The sequence below is a fragment of the Pelobates fuscus genome, chromosome 11 (genome assembly GCF_036172605.1).
Source record: "Pelobates fuscus isolate aPelFus1 chromosome 11, aPelFus1.pri, whole genome shotgun sequence".
Taxonomy (NCBI): Eukaryota; Metazoa; Chordata; class Amphibia; order Anura; family Pelobatidae; genus Pelobates; species Pelobates fuscus.
Window position 1 is genome coordinate 102,340,048 of NC_086327.1, and position 15,842 is coordinate 102,355,889.

Consider the following 15,842-nt stretch of genomic DNA (forward strand, 5'->3'; position numbering starts at 1 on the left):
CTATAACTTATCTTATGTGTCCACTAGTTATGTGGTTCACCCATGTGTTGCTGTTGTTATTGTCATCATTAGTACTTAGTATTTAGGAAAATATATTGTCTTTATTATTACTTAGTATTTATGAAGATATACTGTTGTTATAATTACTTAGTATTTATGCTGTGAATATTTTCCTGCTTTGTTTGTTTGGGTTTTTTTTGTTTTTTTTATATTCTGCACTTTTTCATTATCTTCAAGGTTTGGTTTGAGTAGACCTTCTCTAATTGACAGAGAGTCTATGGTCACAAGCTTGACAAAGACTGTACAGGTCGAAACGTTGTGATTGGCGGTGGGTTTAATAAATTGCCTTCTTTGAATCCTGGAGTGCCTGGACCTCTTTTTTATTTTTTTGTTCTATCAATTAATTGGTTCTTGGTACTGGGACTGTCCTGGTTGCACCCAGATTCACATCACCATGGGCATTGAGTGCAGTTCCACACCCCTGTTTCTTTGTTATGATCTTGAGCTTTGTGATAAACTGTTAGGCAGGATCTGGATCTTATAGAGAAACAGTTAAGTTGAATATATATCCGTGTCTGCTTGCATTGCCTTTTTTACAAGTCACATTGATGTTTATAAAAAGGACTCTGCGTTCCCATTACTCTGTTGGTACTCTTAAGATGACATGTGATGCTCAAATTCCCAGGTGAAAATGCTCATACTCTTTGTACAACATTGAGAAATCAATATCTAGATGTTAGACAAAAGCTAAATCTTTCTATAAAAGAGTTTAGTTGCAGCTTTATTCCAGGCCAGTATACATCCTATCATGCTCATAGTAAATATCCTTATGTGCCTCTATGTGGGAAGTAAAGCCATTGAATTAAAAGGTTACTCCAAAAATCATAACCACTACAGCTTTTATGTGACAACCTACCGGTTGAATTGCTTGGAAAGGAACTCAGTTGCAATGGAATGGCAACCCCTTTCATACACGACCCTCCCAGGCGCCTGAGAGTGATACGGACAGTCGGACACCATTGATAGCTATGAGGTCATGGGTGCCCTTATTTACAGAGGAAGCGGAGAAGCCAGAAAGGAGTAGACAGGAAGAGGTGTCAGATGGTCCGATGGTCAGGGCTGGCAGCAAAGGAGCGACATCAAGAGTCAAGCCAAAGTTTAGGAGCCAGGAAATCCACTTATAGGTAGCAAAATGACAGAGGCCAAAGGTCTGAGACATGAAGCGTGGTTAGGATCAAAGGCAAACGTCAGAAGCCAAGAAGTATTACCAGGACTCAGGAACCGGAAATCAGGGACCAGGAACCAGGATCACGCCAAGTGTTTGGGCACAGGTTGTGCTGGTTCTTGTGGTGTTGACTGGTTTGTGTTCCCTTTGGTATAAGGGTGGTGAAGCTTAGATATAACGTAAAGCATTAGTAGGGAATGTAAAAAAAAAATAGAAAGTTAAAAATAAAAAAGAATAACCAACTAAAACATAAAGTAAACATTAAAGTCATAGCATGGAAGGTATGACACTGTTGTGTTGGTAAGGCTGGTGGTGTCAATTCACACCATTCACGGCACAGGGTGTTGTGATCCGCTGTGTCCCGGTTCAAATGGGATGGTGTTCTCGGGGTCCCAGGCCCGCGTTTGAGGTCTGTTCTGTGTTGCGTTCGTGGAGCTAGACAGTCCCAGGGTGTCTAGGAGGGGTGTTGCTTCCTCCACTGACGTTAGAACATGTGTGGTTCCTTTATGGGTTATCTCCAAAGTTCCGTTAGCGCCCCACCTGTAAGCTATATTTGCTGAACGTAGTTGTGTGGTGAGCGGTCCATAGGTTTTGCGCCACAAGAGGGTAGCTTTTGATAGGTCCTGGAAGAATTTAATGAGGAATTTTCAAATAGCAGAGGTGTCTTGCCTTTCAGCCCCACCATTATGTGTAGTTTGTCTTGTACAGTGACACATCTGACAATAACATCTCTGGCTGGTGGGGTTTTTAGGTCTGGGGCGCTAGGTAAGCGGTACACTCCGTCAATTATGATTTTCTTTACGAGTGAGTGTGGCAGCACAGTAGTCAGCTAGGTATGTTGTTGCTGGATTTGTTTGATGGTGTCTTCCATTTGATTCATATGAGTGTGAACTTTCACTACTTCTTCCTCCGTGGCTCTCACCCTGTAACGAGAATATACCCCTACACGCAGGATCCAGCCAAACAGAAGACAGCACAGAGGAGAGATACGTCTACCGGACCTTAGAGTGGCCGGACTCGACGTAATAGGAGAAGTACAGAGTCAGGAACGATCCGAGGTCAAGGGCACAAAGAGACAGCGTAAACGAGAACTAGCCGGGGTCTGGTACACAGGAATCAGCAAGCCGGCAAACAGAACAGACAAGGATAAAGCGAAAACGAAGTCAGAATACAAAGCCAAGGTAAAATACGGAGAAACACAACTGAACACAACAAGCACTAAAGGGAACTGTAGCAGAAACCACGATAGGGCAAGGAACTAAGGGAAAAGGGTGAGTATAAGTAGCCTTCAAACTAATGTGATTGGCTCCTGTCACTTCCACACCCCCAACAGGTAAGTGTATGGGGTGATTGGCATGACAGGAGCCAATGGGAGCCTTTTTGCAATTTAGGCTCCCACTGTCTCTTTAAGAGCGCGCCCGAGACTCGCGGCGCGCTCTTAGCTGCAGGCGGGACACGTGACCGCATCTCGCATCCCCCCCGAGGACACGCTCTCCGGGTGGGCAGGACCAGGCCTGGCAGGAAAACGCGAATGGAAAGAAGGTACAAGGCGGGGAGCATGAACAGCATCCGCAGAAATCCAACTGCGCTCCTCAGGCCCATAACCCTTCCAATGTACCAAGTACTGAAGCCGACCCCTAAGGAAACGAGAGTCAATAACAGCAGACACTTCGAACTCCTCATGACCCTCCACAGAGACAGGAGGGGGAGGGGGAGTATGCCGGGTATAGCGGTTGCGTACGTAAGGCTTCAACAACGAGGTGTGAAATACATTAGGTATACGCAGATTCTTAGGCAGACCCAAGGCATAAGAAACGGGATTAACCTTATGTATAATGCGATAAGGACCAATGAAGCGGGGAGCCAATTTCATAGAAGGCACCCGGAGGCGAATATTCCGTGTGGAAAGCAAAACCCTGTCCCCCACAACATAGGAAGGAGCCGCTCTGCGATGCTTGTCAGCCTGAGCCTTCTGGCGGGCAGCAGAGTCCACCAAAGAACGCTGAACCTGCTCCCAAGTATTACGCAAACCAGCCAAATGCTCATCCAGAACTGGCATGCCCTGTGAGGAGAATGCAGCCGGAAGAACCATGGGATGCTGGCCATAGACAACGTTAAAAGGGCTTTTGCCGGAAGAATCATGAGTGGCGTTATTCCGAGCAAATTCAGCCCAAGGAAGCAGGTCAGACCAATTGTCCTGATGGTGAGACACAAAACAACGGAGGTACTGTTCCAGAGACTGGTTGGCACGTTCAGCAGCTCCATTAGACTGGGGATGGTAAGCGGAAGAAAATGAGAGAGAAATACCCATCTCCGAACAAAAGGCTTTCCAGAACCTGGAAATAAATTGGCTACCCCTATCGGATACAATAGATAAGGGAATACCATGTAATCGAAACACTTCTCTAGCGAAGATAAGAGCCAGTTCCTTGGAAGTGGGCAACTTGCGAAGAGACACAAAGTGAGCCATTTTGGAAAACCGATCTACTATCATTAGGATGACTGTGTTACCATTCGAAGGGGGTAATTCAACAATAAAATCCATTGATAGATTAGACCAAGGTCTCTCGGGAACGGGTAACGGATGCAACAGCCCACAAGGAACTCTACGAGAGGATTTCATACATGCACAAGTAGTACAAGCACTTATATAGTCAGTAACATCCTTACGTAAGGTATCCCACCAGAAATAGCGAGAAACGGCTGACACCGTTTTGGAAATACCAGGATGTCCAGCAGTCTTAGTATCGTGATACAGTGACAGAATATCCCGTCTCTCGGGAACGTCAACGAACAATTTATCATTAGGCCTCTCGCTAGGTGCCATGCTTTGCAGGGCCGGATTAACATAGGGGCTGATGGAGCTGCAGCTCCAGGCCCAGGCCCATGGAATAGGCCCATTGATTTAAAAAAAAAGAAAAAAAAAATTTTTTTTTTTACATTTTTTTTTTTTTTTTACACACTACTCTTAGGGATTCCACCTGGCTTTTTTTTATTGGCACAGCCAGTATTTTAGGCTGCCTGGCTGGTTCCAATATTACAATGATACTGGCAATACAAATGCTGGTATTTTTCTCAGTATAAACAAGAGATTACTATGCAATACCAGCACTGGCCAGTAGGGGTCGCTGTGTATGGAGAGAGGCAGGGATAGGAAGTTCCAGCATATCCCTCCCTGCCTATCTCTAATCACTGATCCGCAGGGGAGCAGCTACAGAGAGTCCAGACAGCAACTCCCACCCTGCAGAGACAGCCTACAGCTCAGGGAAGTAAGGGATGGGGGGAAAGGCTGCAAGGAGACATACACTGAGACACTAAGGGACATTGGGAGACATTATGACACAGAGACACATGGGGACACAGAGTCCCCATGTCTCTCAGTGTCCCCATGTCTCCCAGCCAGTGTCCCTGGCGTCTCAGTGACCCCTAGTCTCCCAGTGCCCCCAGTCTGCCAGTGTCTCACTGTCCCCATGTCTCCTAGTGCCTCCATGTCTCCCAGTGCCTCAAGTGTCTCATTGTCCCCATGTCTCCAAGCTAGTGTCCCTAGTGTCTGTGGCCCTGGTGTCTCAGTGTCCCCATGTCTCCCAGTGCCCCCATGTCTCAATGTCCCCATGTCCCCCAGCCAGTGTCTCTAGTGTCTGTGTCCCTGGTGTCTGTGTCCCCATGTCTTCAAGTATCCCCTATTTTCCCAGTGTCCCCATGTGTCCCAGCCAGAGTCCCCTAGTCTCCCAGTGTCACTGGTGTCTCCGTGTCCCCAGGTCTCCCTGTCTTCCTAGTGTCCTAGTGACATGGGGAACTGGGATACATGGGGACACAGGGAGACATGGGGCATTGAGACACTGTGATACATAGGATCACTGGGAGACATGGGGCACTGAGACACTGATATATAGGAACACTGAGACCTGGAGTAATCAACACATTGGGGCACTGGGAGACATAGGGGCACTGGGAGGTATCCATCTATAAAGCAGAATCAAACTAAGTAGTTTTTTGGGTGATTTTACAGCATTTTCTCTTATGTCACTCCTTGTGATTTACATCATGTGATGTCACCCATACATATTTAATTATGCAAATTAGCAAGGCCGGTATGTTTTTCCAAGAAAGGTGGCAGCCCTAACTACTTTTCACATACTCTTACTTAAGTATGGAAACTTAAGAGGGATGCATGGGAACAAAACTTGTGTGGACTGGCTGACAATGAATATAGTTAAAGGGACACTATAGTCACCAGAACAACTACAATTTATTGAATTTGTTCTGTTGAGTAGAATCATTACCATCAGGCTTTTTGCTGTAAACACTGTCTTTTCAGAGAAAATGCAGTGTTTACATTACAGCCTAGTGATAACATCACTGGCCACTCCTTAGATGGCTGTTAGAGATCCTTCCTGGGTCATGGCTGCCTAAAATGCATTTAAACATTCAGTATCTCCTCCCTCTGCATGCAGACACTGAACTTTCCTCATAGAGATTCATTGATTCAATTCATCTCTATGAGAAGATGCTGATTGGCCAGGGCTGTGTTTGAATCATGCTGGCTCTGCCCCTGATCTGCCTCTTTGTCAGTCTCAGCCAATCCTATGGTGAAGCACTGTGATTGGATCAGGCCACCACTTCTAATGATGTCAGCAGACTGCTTGTTTTTCTGAGTCTAACAGCATGCAGAGTTACAGCTTCAGGCTTGAATACAGTAATATGCTATATTAATGGAGGCATGAGGGGCCTAGGGGGGCTACATGGTGGTGTTAACACTATAGGGTCATGAATTCATGTTTGTGTTCCTGACCCTATAGTGATCCTTTAAGGTAATGCAGACGTTGGTCTCTCTAACACTGTGGCATGTTCCCTTTCACTACATACCGCTTTTCTCTGTCCCAGACTATATACCATGAGCTTCTACCTGCTAGTAAGAAGGTAAGGAGACAAGTGGACAAGTGAGTGCTAGGGGACAGTCCCTAGAAAGCGTTGAGCGAGCGCATCATTAGATGCATTTATGCCAAGCTCGGGTGCTGTCTGCATAGTATGCCCTTTGTTGGCCAGCTGCATGATTGGCAGGCAGCCTGACATGCATTCATGCCAGGCTGGCCTAATTCTTTGGGCAGACATGTCCTCTTTTTGGGCATGTTCGCCCCTTTTGGCAGGTTACGTGATTTGTGTCAGTGGCAGACCCTTTTACCCCGCCCATTGACTTCCTGCTTGGCTGGACACTGCTGTTAGGGGTTATGGATTTGCTTGAAAGATGAAAACATAAATTAGTGAGAGATTAGCATAGGGTATGTGTTTTCTTATAGCTGCTGTTTTCTTTCTCTCCAGCACCATCTCCATCAGATACATGACGCTTGGGAGTTTTTACTGTTTTTGGTCGATATGATCCTGTAATTAGGCCCGTCATAATTGTCAGCACCAGGCCCACTGGGCTCTTAATCTGGCCCTGATGCTTTGTTTCGCTTGTATGGCCTGCAAGAGGGACGAGGAAATAGACAATATAGTAGTTGCTATTATCCTGTCTGGGAGAATGACAGGAGTGACATCAATCTCCTGTTTGTCAATAGTCTCGAATTGTCTGGACAGAGCGTCCGCTTTAGTGTTCCGATCACCTGGCCTATAGGTGATTATATAATTAAAATGAGACAAGAACAGTGACCACCTAGCCTGCCTTGAAGACAATCTTTTAGCTTCGCTAAGGTAGGATAGGTTCTTATGATCCGTAAATATGAGGATAGGATCCTTAGTGCCCTCTAACAAATGTCTCCATTCTTTGAGTGCTAAAATGATAGCAAGGAGTTCGCGATTACCCACATCATAATTCCTTTCTGCTTTGGACATTTGTTTAGAAAAGAAGCCACAAGGATGCAATGGCTTGTCAGGAGACTCTCTTTGGGATAAGACAGCACCTACCCCTATATCGGAAGCATCAACCTCAAGTATATATGGCAATGAGGGGACAGGATGCTGTAAAATAGGTGCAGAGGCAAACGTAGTCTTAAGAAAGTCAAAAGCCTGAAGTGCCTCGGTAGACCAGGCACGTGTATTGCCATCCTTTTTAGTCATACGAGTAATAGGTGCTACGATAGACGAAAAACTTTTGATAAAACGTCTATAATAATTAGAGAAACCCAGAAAACGCTGGATGGCTTTCAGACCTTGCGGCAGAGGCCATTCTATGACCGCAGCGAGCTTCTGGGGATCCATCCGAAAACCCTTAGCGGAAATCAAATACCCTAAAAACTGGACCTCGGATTGGTCGAATAGACATTTTTCTAGTTTACAATAAAGACCATTAGCAAGAAGGGTCTTCAGAACTGTCGTAACATGTCTGTGATGAGTGTGTAAGTCTGTAGAATATATTAAAATGTCATCCAAATACACAATAACAAATGAGTGAATAAAGTCCCTTAAGACATCATTAATAAATTCTTGGAATACTGCTGGGGCATTGCAAAGCCCAAATGGCATGACGGTATACTCATAATGACCTGACCTAGTGTTAAAGGCTGTCTTCCATTCGTGGTCCTTTTTTATACGTATCAAATTGTATGCTCCTCTAAGATCTAATTTGGTGAATACCGTAGCATGTTTGAGCCTGTCAAACAATTCTGTTATTAATGGTATAGGGTAAGCATTTTTGATGGTGGTTTTATTAAGACCTCTATAATCAATGCAAGGTCTTAAATCACCTTCTTTCTTTGATACAAAGAAGAATCCCGCTCCAGCCGGAGAAGAGGATCTCCTAATAAATCCCTTGTCTAATGATTCTTTAATGTACTCCTCCATGACATGGTTTTCTTGAACCGATAGAGAGTATACCCTGCCCTTTGGAGGTATAGTGCCAGGCAACAAGTCAATAGCACAATCGTAGGGTCTGTGAGGCGGTAATTTGTCAGCCTCTCTTTTATCAAAGACAGTCTTTAAAGATAAATACTGAGAGGGTATAACCGTAGACAAAGGAGGAATGGTAGGAACATTAATAGAATTCACAGGCGTGACTTCAATAGTACATGACTCATGGCAGGCTTCACTCCATGATTTTATCTGCCCTGTCTCCCAGTCAAAAATGGGATTGTGGGCACGTAACCATGGATACCCTAACACTAACTGTGAAGAGGGAGAGGTGATGACCTGGAACCGAATGGTTTCATAGTGTAAAACCCCTGTGTACATGTGTAACGGTGTAGTCTCATGAGTAACAACTGAAGATATCAATGGTCTACCATCTATGGCCTCAACGGCCAAGGGTATCTCCTTCTCCCTGATGGGAATGTTGTTTTTCTTTACAAAACTAGAGTCTATAAAATTCTCAGCTGCCCCAGAGTCAACCAGAGCATATATGTTTTCAACGATACAACTCTCTCCCATATGTAAAGATACAGGGAGAAGCAGTCGGTTAGGAGGCAATGTAGGAGACTTAGAAATCACACCCAAGGCCAGTCCCCTATAAGGTCTTAGGTGCGAGAGTTTTCCGGGAGCAAAGGACATTCCTTTACCATATGGTCTCTCCTACCACAATATAGGCAGAGTCCCTCCCTTCTCCTATGTAATTTTTCATTATCAGAGAGTTTGGCAACCCCTAATTGCATAGGTTCCTCTTCAGATACTTTTACACTCTCTGGTGTATCAACTCTGTGGTGAATAGGTGTAACAAAACGTCTATTTCTGTTCTTGGTATAGAGCCTGTCACGAATCCTATTATCTATATCAATGAGGTAGTCAATAAGGTCCTCTAAAGCAACAGGAAGCTCCTTAGCTGCTACCTCATCCAATATAGAGTCTGATAAGCCTTCCATGAAGGCAGTAGTTAACCCATTCTTGGTCCAATCTACCTGTGAGGCAAGAGTACGAAACTGAATAGCGTAATCAGCCACAGGCCTAGAACCCTGTTTAACTCTCATTAATGCTCTTGCGGCATTTTTAGACCTTTTCATAGTGTCAAAAGTTCTGCGAAATGCTGTTAGAAAACTGTGAAAGTCATGCACCATAGGTCCATTAGCTTCCCAAATAGGATTCGCCCATTCAAGTGCTTTGTCGGTAAGTTGGTGCATAAAGAACCCAACTTTAGACCTCTCTGTGGGAAACGAACGTGGATACATCTCAAAATGAAACTCTATTTGGTTAATGAACCCTCTGCATGTCTTAGAATCCCCTCCATACCTAGGAGGAGGCGTTAAATGGGCCGTAGCATTAGGCACAGTCGATACTTCAGGAAGCAGGGGTGTAGGAGGGTTAGGTGCGGTTGCTGGAATGGTTCTAGCTAAGAGCGTCTGGAGAGCCTGAGTTATCTGATCCATACGGTGATCCTGCTCTACAAATCTAGCCTCATGGGACGCCATCTGTTGAGCTAAATCTGCGGGGTCCATGGCCCTATCGTAATGTAACGAGAATATACCCCTACACGCAGGATCCAGCCAAACAGAAGACAGCACAGAGGAGAGATACGTCTACCGGACCTTAGAGTGGCCGGACTCGACGTAATAGGAGAAGTACAGAGTCAGGAACGATCCGAGGTCAAGGGCACAAAGAGACAACGTAAACGAGAACTAGCCGGGGTCTGGTACACAGGAATCAGCAAGGATAAAGCGAAAACGAAGTCAGAATACAAAGCCAAGGTCAAATACGGAGAAACACAACTGAGAACAACATGCACTAAAGGGAACTGTAGCAGAAACCACGAAAGGGAAAAGGGACTAAGGGAAAGGAACTAAGGGAAAAGGGTGAGTATAAGTAGCCTTCAAACTAATGTGATTGGCTCCTGTCACTTCCACACCCCCAACAGGTAAGTGTATGGGGTGATTGGCATGACAGGAGCCAATGGGAGCCTTTTTGCAATTTAGGCTCCCACTGTCTCTTTAAGAGCACGCCCGAGACTCGCGGCGCGCTCTTAGCTGCAGGCGGGACACGTGACCGCATCTCGCGGTCACTGCCCATCTTCCTGTTAGGAGAGTCGGATGAGCCGCGCGCGGCTCGTGCAGCCGCAGGACCGCGCGTGGCTTGAAGGGAGGACCGCGGCCGGCCCCCGGATAAGGTAAGTACCGCTACACACCCTTTCTGCGACTGTGTGTAGTTCAGTCTTGAGGATGGCTGAATCAGCTGCCAGTAGTTTGTCTCTGATCTCTGCTAAAAGGATTTTGAGGTCTCGTTTGGTGGTTGGGGCTGAGGACTCCAGTGGCGGTGTCTGTGACTTGTGAATGCCCTGGGGAGCCAGGTCTGTGCAGTGTAGTAGTGTGTGCACTCATCTGCTGCAATGCCTGGGTGTGCTCCTGAGAGTCAGAGCCCTGGTTTGCCTGGATTTGCGGCCTTGCAGGTGGTGGTGTCTGAGGGACAGTGTCACGTCTAAACATTTGTTATGAAGGAACACAACTGCAGATTTCGTATAGTTTGAATATTTATTAAAGAAAGTAAAAGGTAAAGACTTTAATTCCAATTTACAGGTACTGTAGCTTTAAGTAGTAAACGATAACTGAAGTCCACAATTACAGGCACTGTAGCTTTAAGTAGTAAATGATAACTGAAGTCCACAGTTACAGGCACTGTAGCCTTAAGTAGTAAACGACAACTGAAGTCCACAATTACAGGCACTGTAGCTTTAAGGAGTAAACGATAGTAAATTGCAGACACTGAATCAATAAGGAGTCTCTTAGTAGAGTTAACGGTTTAGGTGATAAGTAATTACAATAGCTGTTCCATACTTTAACAGAAGCAAGACAGATGCAGATAACTGATATGAAGTATGAGTTGAAGTTAGCTGTAATGGGATTGTTTTTACCGAAGGACTTTTGGAGACAGGTAATAACAGCTTTTAGATGCAACTCTTATCACATTGGTTTTACTTAGCTTCCGGCATATAGAACACTGGTTCCCGAGATCTCCTCAGAGGCGTATGAAGAGTGTTTAATCTTTAGTCGTGGATGAGGAGAGGTGAAGGGAACTTTGCAGAGTCTTTCAGTCCGGTCTGGTAACAGAGGTTTTCACAACGAAGTTGTAGCCGGTTCGTGAGTACGGAACGTAGTTCAATAATCCAGCCCTGATCAGCTGGTGCAGTCAGATTAAATAGGCAGACCGTGTCATAAAGGGGTGTGGCTAGGCTCCGTGGAACCAGGAAGTAAGAGGATACCATAGTTAAGGCATGACAGACAGGATCTGGTTGTTTCATGTTGGGTTCCTTGTCCAGCTGTCGTATCTGAGACAAGCCAGATAGATTGGGGCTCTGTTGAGCTGTATTGGGTGCCTGGGCGAGGTCCGGCCTTTCTGCCATGGCAGCTGGCTTAGAGTTAGTAGGCCGTTGTAACATGGCCCCTATATCCCTGTCCCCAGGTGTACCTTGTGGTTTTTGAGAACGCGCCCCATGGCTGGTGTGTGAGCAGGGCCGATGGGTTGTTCCCACAGATAGTTGGTGTTCCCGAGCTCCGTCGGGTGTCCGCACAGGATTTCAGCTAGGCCGGGGATCGATGGCGTTTGGTAGGCCCCGTTCTTGTGTCTCCTTTTCTGCAGCCGTTGCGGCTGGAAGAAAGGCATCGGGTGGTGCGGTTAACTGTGCTGGTGCCCGTTTGGTAAGTGGCAAGGCTGGATGGGTGCTGGAAAGTTTGATATTGCTTGGATTCATTTGTACGAATTGGGAGCTAAGCGATATGGCGTCCGCACGGGTCTAGTAGTAGACTCCGCCCCCGTTGCTCAATTTTTAAATACAAAAAGGATGTAGTCTACTATGAGTGTTGCCTCCAGGCAAAGGTGTGCGCAAGAAGTGTACCAGGCACTAACTAATTACGGGAAAAATCATCCTATTTGTGCCCTTGTTTAGATCTCTGTCGCCAGTTTGGAATAGCTTGTTGTGGTTGTAAAAAAAATCTAAATTTGTCTCTTTATAAACCTGGCTTGTAGAGCAAATGTGTGGATTCTCTATCACATTTTGTTTAAATTAGTATGATTTAAATAACATTTAGGTGATAATTTACGCTAGGTGCTTGCTCTACTGTAACATGCTGCACACAACTATGTCCCCTGCATCCTATGAATTTCTCAAATGTAACAAACTTCTGTTTTGGGTTGTACTATTCCAAGAGAGTGGTTTGTTTAATAAATTGTTTTATTAACTTAAAGATCGTTCGTTGTAACTGCAACTATTCCCACAGTGCATCATTAAAAGTTATCCCTGTGACTCACACATACCTGTTGGATAACTGTACAAATTGGAAAGGTAATTAATCATACCAAGAAGAAGGACCATGTGTATAAGCATTTGTTGAGGCATTTCCTGAATTTACTTTTATTTCTGTCCATTTTTAAGCCATCCAACTTTTCTTTAAGTCCAATAAATAGCACTACAGTTGTACAACTAGTCTGCTTTTCTGCTCTGGTGCAATAGCATCTCTCCCTGTCTTTGAAAATGTTGCAATCCTGCTTCTTTTTCAAAGATTTCAATCTTAATATAGTCCTTTTTATTTGGATAGCCAAGCTGAATTACTGTAGTGTTTACATCTAATAGTGTATATTTACCTTTCATACATCCATCACCACCAACTATATCTGAGAATGTCTGTGGTTCAACATCTTTTACTGCTAGAGGTTCCAGATTATAACTTTTATTGAAATCTGTGTTTTTCGGTTTAACTCTATCTACGATAACTCCATATTTACGAATGGAATTGGAGAGTTTTTTTGTGTGCATAATCAGTAAATAATCTTTCAACTTGCCATTTATCACAGTTCTGATCTGTGTTTTCTTAATCCGTACAACATCTGTATTTCGTAAACCCATCTACAACTTCTGACATTGGTAATTGCTCCTGCTTGTTCTAAGGAATAGGGGGATGCAGGTTTTGTTTTCTGCGTGTCTTAGAGAGACCCTCCTATACCAACTGTGCCTACAACAAGTGAGGTGGCTGGGAGACAGACTTCACCAAGTGCAGCCACATAAGAGACTACATGTTATCTGGTAATCTGGGATAGTGGTTTGATTTTCTGCCCAAATTGAGACAGACTAGGAGTGTGCACCAGATATGTCTTGGTTGTGTTCCAGTGCTATGTTGTGGTATCTCCTGCACAATTAGCCAACACTTACCTAAAGCAATCATGCTATTTTATTTTGCTGTGAACTGTCTTGGGTAAGCTCTTGGAAAAGCCATTGTGGCCTGATTGTAAGCACAGTAACAAAGTATTCACCATGTCTGATCTTTTACTTTCAGTATTCACCTCCTACTGCTCATTTAGCCATCTCAGATGCTCACACTTTTGCAATTTAGCTTTTGCAGTCACCATAACGTTTTGCAGGCTAAGTGGCTTCTATGTTCTCCTTGGGAGTTATCATCTCCATCACTGGATAGAATCGGGTTAGCTTGTCCATCTCACCCATACCTACATGATTCTTTCCTGTGCATTGACCCACCTTTGCATAAAATGTTAGGTGTTCTTTCTTCAGTAAAGCTGGAGAGGCAATCAGACCTCTGTCCATGATCTGATGACATTGTCAGTGCCACCAGGCTTGCTGCACTACTGGAGACTTTTGGTAGGAACTCAATTCTCACCTTCACCTCTATCTGGGCAAAATAAAGATGTTTATCTTGCTCAGTATGTAGCACTTTGTTCCGATCGCTGGTATTTCAGATACCCGTTCGTTTGCTTTCAAACAAACTGCTAGAGGCTGAGTGATTATAGCTCGCAGTTCGGGTGTTGATTCGAATGTTCTCTAGACGAAAGTACAGCATAAAAGTAAATTTACCAAGTAATCAAACATATACCCAAACATCAGCCTGAACTAGATGAAGGGTACAGAAGGAATGGTTTTATTCAGGCCAACTGGCCGGCTTTAATGCAACTCAAGAGTACATTGTACACTCCTACAGAAACTCCCACAATATGCCCACAGAATTCCTGAGTCAAAATGACTCTGCATAAAATATAAAATATATAAAATACATAATAATACATAGAAAACATATAGGAACCCCCATAAATGACATATCCCCGCATAACTTGGATCTGAACGCTCAAGTTGGCCAAATAGCGCTCAGATCCCACAGCCGAATTGCCACCGGGGTAAAGTTTTGACAGTTTCAGGAGTTCCAAACCGAACAAATCCACAAACGGTTCACCTGACTCATGGGTAGCGTTTGTTCACCTAGTTCATGTGAACAAACCTACCGAACAGCACTCTCCTGGTAGGTCGGTAAATAAAACGGGCGTTCACGAAGTTGACCAGTGTTCGGGAAGTCGAGTGTCAGATTTGGAGTTCCAGACACTCGACGACCAAGTGACGCTGCCTCTTTTTGTGCGACAAGGGCCACACAGGGAGAGCACTTAATATTGTGTTTTTCTTTATAGTTAATGAGCCAGGAGGGTGGTCGGTGTTCGATAGTTTTATCTACTGAACGAGAAAAAATTGAGTTTGTAAACCAAAGGGTGTAATTTCTTCAAATATTGCTACAATCTATGGATCAATGCGTCTTAAGACCACACTTAGCAGACTTACATTAATGCCTAAACATATGTGCTAATAGCTCTTATGGAATTATGTGTACTGTGCCCTGGACATGGCTCCCTCAGTGGGGATAGGCCGCTCTTGGAAGTCGAGTTCACCTGCCTTTATGGCCTGTGCAAGCTTTGGTCACCAAACTTCTTTGAACCAAACTTTACAGTTGGTTTCCTAAGTGTGGTGGATACTTCATGCAATGTTTCATAAACTATATTGGGAAATACATGGGGTCACTTTACTGTATACAAAAAACATCTTTGATTATCTCCCTTGGACTGTTAACAGAGCTATAATGGAGTGATGTGTCTTTTTATTCGCCCCTTTCTTGGGTAATATCTGTATTTACTAGAGTGCTTGCTGACACACTTTTGCTGGTTGATAATGTCCTGATTGTCTTTCAGCTGATACACTTAAAGGGACACTATAATAAACTATAGATAATGAATTTTTGTGTACTGATCATACCGCTAAAGTCTCAGTGCTCAATTATCTGGAATTAGGAGCTGAATCACTTTTGTTTCTGTCAATGCAGCTGTAGCCACACCTCCCCTGGTTTCGACTCACATATCCTGCATTAAAAAAACTCATTTTCAGATCTTGACTTACTTTAGAATTTTGTATCTCTTGCTCTGTAAATTGAACTTTAATCACACACAGGATGCTCCTGCCAGGTTTTGAAAGCTATTAACAGTCCAGAAGATAAGAAATTCTAAATTAAACAGACTTTGCAATAGAGGATATATTATACAGGGTATAATAATGAGAGGGCAGTGGATGCATGGAATAGCCTTCCAGCTGAAGGGGCAGAGGTTAACACAGTGAGGAGTGTATTATTATATCAATACCCATACCCAGTAGAATGTGGATTTTAAGCAGAGTTCATTTATGTTTCATTTTAAGAATTGATACAGTAGTACAATAAAGGAAACTGAGATTAGAAGCCATTAGGTGTTCAAACTAAAAGATTTTGGTCTAGATGAAAATGATTATTCTTGGGTAGAACATTGGCTTAAAAATAGAGTACAGAGAGTTATCATTAATGGTACATTTTCAAGCTGGACAATAGTGGTAAGTGGTGTCCCTCAGAGTTCTGTTCTCCGGCTGCTTCTATTCAACATATTTTTAATAATCTTCAAATAAGCCTTGAAA